General features: G+C 42.4%; 1 pseudogene; it reads left to right on the plus strand.

The window, feature by feature from the left end:
• Positions 1-3,220: 3,220 nt before the first annotated feature.
• LOC147614524 (uncharacterized) lies at positions 3,221-4,961 on the plus strand (annotated as a pseudogene).
• Positions 4,962-5,520: the final 559 nt, after the last annotated feature.

The following is a 5,520-nucleotide window of genomic DNA, read 5'->3' on the forward strand; positions in this document are numbered from 1 at the left end:
TAGATCACATCAACCTTGAACAGGCTAATCAGATTTGCATTTTGCTATGCTAGAGATATTTCTCCTCTTCAATCGATGTCCAATTTTTCCAGCATGTTTACTCCTTTGGCTACTTTCGATCCGAGAAGGATTCTCCACTTTCCTTGGACTAGCTATGGAAATCCTGACTTTCTTCTTTCCTCTTCAAATAGTTATCCTATACGCATCCCTGTCTTGCTTAATCCTTGCCTGCCTGAGCCATGGTTTGCCCAGTAACATCGGCGGGTGGGCACCTTCTATGTCCTCCATGCGGAGCACCACTACTATAATCTAGAAGGTGAATCCAGAGACTTCAAGTGTGAGCTCGCGGATTAATCCAAGAGGTTGAATTCAGCACCGATCTACCATTTTTATGACGAATGGGGCTGGATCCCATCTACTCAACCCGAGCATTCTTCATGTCATATCCGATAAAATGTTGACTCTTGATCCACCATCCAGTTTTGCTTCTACTATGTCTACTCCGGCCAACTTGACCTAGATCATCGGGATAGCATCATCATAAATCGGAGTTTCTATCCTCTCTATGTGCATGGCTTCGAGAGGCTACGAGGGTGCCATCTCCTCTTGGGGCATCAGGCAATGGAAGTTCAGCACTAATGTGAGGAGCTGTTCCACTGACATATGGATTGGCTGCCACTTCAGATTTTCCCATAGATTGTACGGTTGCATTTTGCCTTCTATGAGCCTACTTTGGCTTTCCTCCTACTTTGGTGCCTCTTCACCTTTCTCCGGTCGTGGTGTCGTTACACCTTTCTCTGGTCGCGGTGTCTCCGCACCTTTCTCTGTCGTGGTGTCTCCTGTACCTTCCTTCTGGTTCCTTTCTGGTTGTGAGACAAGGGCACTTTGCCTCCCTGATCTGGGTTCATTGACTGTATATGATGACTTCGGCTTCTTACCAACAACAGATTGGTCTGGGCCTTTCTGGATCCTTTTTCTACAGTGCCTTCTTGGCCTGCTGCTTTTCACCCAATCGGACATCTTCATCCATACCCTGTTCTGCTCCTGCCAGGTGACAACTTTTTGCTTCCCCCTCTTATCCACCAAGGTCGGTTCTTTCCTTGCCTCTGAAGTCTCAGGTTGCATGGATCTTGTCACTGCTGGTGGGGCTGATGATTCCACCACCTCTGTGTCAGCATGATTACTTCTTGCTCATCTCTAGATCGTGGATTTCCACATCATTTATTGTCGATAGGCCTGATATTGAGGCCTAGGCTCCTTCTACCTCTGCCCTATGCTTCCTCCAGATCTCAGAGTCAGATTTGCGGTGACCTGGGCCATGGCAATAGAAGTGTGTGAAAGTGGGTCATTGGGTACCAGGCACAAAATTCCCACGTGGGCAAAATGGTGGCCTTTGGTATGGATCCTACAGAGCCATTGGCGGGGTGGGTTGAACTACCACCACCACTGGGGCTGGGATTGCAGGTTGTTAAGGCATTCTCCTTCCATTGTATCTACATTGTATCTACATGCCTCTGTGGTGTGTGTAGCAGTTCTGAAAATGGCACACCAAAGCTCATTTAAGCCACATTATTCAGCTCCGTGACCATGATTCTGACACCTCGAACACCAAGTTCCTGTGATGAGCAGACTTTAGGAGGGGACTTCGCTCCTTCATTGTTCAACTGAGCCATGGTTGCAGCCAATTCCTTGGCTGTTTTTCCTGCTTTCTTGTTCTTCGACCGTGTCTTGCAATCTTTCTCCTCATCCTCCGATCCCTCACTTGTAGTTAAGTGATCAGAATCATCCTCCTCCTTCTCCAAAGAGTCAGAAGTGGACCTTTTGGACTTTCTCTTGCTCTTTCTCTTGCTCTTGGTCTTGGTCTTACTCTTGACAAACCCTACCAACACGCACTCTGCCGCCTGAGAGCTAATTCAACCAGTTGCTCTAGAGTCATTGTTGCGAGATCAGAACCAACTACTGCCCTTTTCAATTGCTTTCTTGATGCCTTCATGAAATAAGAATTGAGGATCTCCTCCACTGGCCGATTGGCTGCATCTAATCTTCGAAGAAGCTTTCAAAACTTAGTAGCATAGTCTTTGATCATGAGGCTTTTTTGGTTCATCCAGTAGAGCTTATCAAGAACATGCACGGATGTCTTATCTTCCTTGAATCTTTGAAGAAAGCATCTTTGATTGTATCGTATGTCGAGAAGTGAGCATACTCCCACTAAGCAAACCCAGAGAGCAGCACTTTTTTGCAAAGTCGGGACAAAAGTGGTTTTCTTAAGGTTCTGATCCACCAAGCCAGGGACGTTCACGTGCCACACACTATCAAAGAGAAGGATGTGGGCATCCACATCCTCTCTGAGGATTTCCCAGAGAATACTTCACCCTGTGTGACAGCTAGTCACTAAAGCATGTTGTAATGAAGAAGGCAAGGAGGTGGAAGTGGGGGTCATGGCACTTCTATAGCATTGCTCAAAGGAGGTGTGTCCACAAGCATGAGGGAGTTATGTAAGGCCACATCTTCAAGTCCCTCTAAGAATCGACCGATTAGTCTTTCGTGTCTCAGAGAACTTATCCCTATCATTATAGCAAGAATGAAGATATCTTACCTGGTCGATATAGTCCCAGATGGATTCTCCTTCCTTTTGCCTCATGTTATGCAACTATTTGATAGGACTCCATCGGGTTCCGTGTCTCGAATACCCTAATTTGAAGGACTCTTTCAAGGCATCAAAGGTGACCTTGTCTAGCGATCCAACCACTGACATTATTTACCATCAATGATGGGGTTGAGGAAGAGGTGGCTATAGACCCAGCAGAGGAGAGGGCAGAGGCCGAAAAGGAAACCTTTGAGGCTAATGCATCCCTTATCCCCTTGATGTAGCACCTTTTGTGATGAGAATGAATAGGGGGAGTTGTCACTACCTTCCTTGCCTAGCTTTACTATGGCAGCCCAAGCTGATTATGTATTATTAACAAACATTATGCAACATTTCAATATTCGTGAAGACTATTGCTTGGCTGCCTTAGCAAATTTTAGTGAAGCAGACATGGGATGGATAGAGGAAGGAGTTGACAATTATCTAATAGCTGATTCTGCAGTCCAGGACTCCGAGTACCTGCCTAGCAAGGAGATATTAAAGAAGATGTTTGATGAAGCTAGGACATATGAAACCCAATTTCCTTCCGAGGAGGAGGCTGTAGCAATTGCCGACCGTCTTGGTTTGGCAGATATGGACAAATTTTTGGCACCTACTGTGCATGAAGACAGTAAGTCCACGATCCCTTTGTGGACAAGATCCATGCTTGAGAGTGATGAAAATCAACAGGTAATCGAGCCGAAGATTTTTCAAACTAAAAGAATTTTATTTACGTAGACTTTGTTGATTGTGTCAATTAAACATATAACATTGGTACCAGGTTTTTGTATATGATGATGATTTCCTAAAGAGAGTAGGAGGCTCAAGATCATCCGGAGCTTCCACTTCAAAGTCAACATGTCATCGAAAGGATGTTGCTCTCTGCTCAATATATAAGACATTTGAATCATCAAAAGGTACGTGGTGAAATTTACGACACTTGCTTAAAATTGACAATAGCAAGCAGTGGCATGATGATTACAATTTTAATACGCAGATCATTATATTTCACAAGGAGTTCTCATTATATTTCACAAGGAGTTCTCAAGCAGTGGCATGAGTCATGATGATTACAATTTTAATACGCAGATCATTATATTTCACAAGGAGTTCTCAAAAGACAATGCTAAATTTCCTTTATTCGCATTCAAAGTACTATCCACGTTTTGTGGTGGACACAAAGTGCCTTTAAATGCTGAGAAGGTGGTGCTTGTCAAGAAACAGTTTGCACTGCGGGTGTTTGGTCAGGGGTATGGTTGCCAAGCACTAAGATGCCCCTACTACCTGTTATATACAACGCATGCTATTGTAGCGGGAATTACAGACCCAGACACATTGCATCCATATGGAAAAAGATATCTAATAACGATAAGAAAAAGGCGGTCGGAACTGTTGCCTCCAAACGGTGCAGATGCCAAAAATAGATCTCCTAGCAGATGAAGAGGAAGAAGAGGAAAAAGAAGATGAAGAAGGAAGACCACTAAAGAAGATCAAGCCCACCTCATCTAGACCACCTTCTCCCAACCCTAACTCTTGAGCGACGCCACAACTGATGGCACTCTCTTGCAGTTGACTGATTCCAAGCGCATTGTTGCTTTTCTTTATTAATCAATTGTATTGCACATGTCAATGATGAGGACTTGAATGTGTCTTTTTGTTTTGCTTTGTGAATCAATTTCCTGTAAGTCCATTGATGTAACTCTAAAAGACTATTGGCTCGATTCTTGCCTCCACCATGTCTAGTGTGCTTAAAGTAACCTATTCTTGCTATGTAATGTGACTTCTCCATGCCTTAAGTTGACCATGACAATGAACCGTATGTCTTTGTGAAATATGGTGTATAATTATATAGTATATGCTTCAATCAATGACAACAGAAAAAAAATCAGATGTATGTATTAGTTGGTCTCACAGTATTGAGATTGCGTTAGTTTTTAAAGTTCTTACCATGTAATAAGTTACATGTTGATCACTCCATCCTGCAATGAATGCCTTCCTCCAAGTCTCTAATATGTTTTCAAATAATTTTATCTCACTATTGCTCCAACTCTTTTTCTCCATGAATGCAAAGATCTTGTCAAGTGAAATCCACACATCTACCTTCCGATTTTAGATTGTCTTAAAATGTATCAAGGAATAAACTCAATTTCACAATTTCCAGCTTAATTCACCTGAGCTATTTCTCACTTATATACCTATATGTACAAGGGTTTATCGATATATGTTCAAATTCGCGGGAACTAAAGTTAACTCTCAATTTTAAATATCTTTCTTGAACAGTCAAGAAGCCTCCAACTCTGACCATGCGTCATCTTCACGATTTCTTTGCCCCTAAGGTCCCATCACTTCCCCCTTCTAAACTAATTCATTAATCCCCAAACAATATTGGGGACCCATATTCACCAAAAATTATCATGGGTGCCTAATTTTGGGTGTCTATTCACCCAAAATTATCATGGGCATTATTAAAATCTTTGCTATAGTGGACATTAATTAATGCTCCTAGGGTTTTTAAAGCTTGTCTAGCTACCGAACAAAATAGCACATCCCAACCCCTAGCCCTTGAAGAGAGACATAATATCAGTGATTGACGCTCGAAACAAAGAGAGTGCATAGCCTAACCTTCAGCGAGAGAGAGAGAGAGAGAGAGAGAGAGAGAGAGAGAGAGAGAGAATCTATGATAATTTCTGATGATGATGCTATGAATGAAGCATGTAAAAAATCCCAACAAAAAAATTAATCTTGGTATACTATTTATTTATGGGAGATTTCGAATCCACATTCCAAAGGCTAAAACAACCTTCATTACCTATGACAACCTTACTATCAGCTAAGTTCAAACAAGATTCACGCATTTTTTTAATTAATAGACACAAGCAAAGCATTTCCTTTCA

Source organism: Cibotium barometz, chromosome 42, assembly GCF_041138505.1.
Source record: "Cibotium barometz isolate CiBa-2024 chromosome 42, ASM4113850v1, whole genome shotgun sequence".
NCBI lineage: Eukaryota > Viridiplantae > Streptophyta > Polypodiopsida > Cyatheales > Cibotiaceae > Cibotium > Cibotium barometz.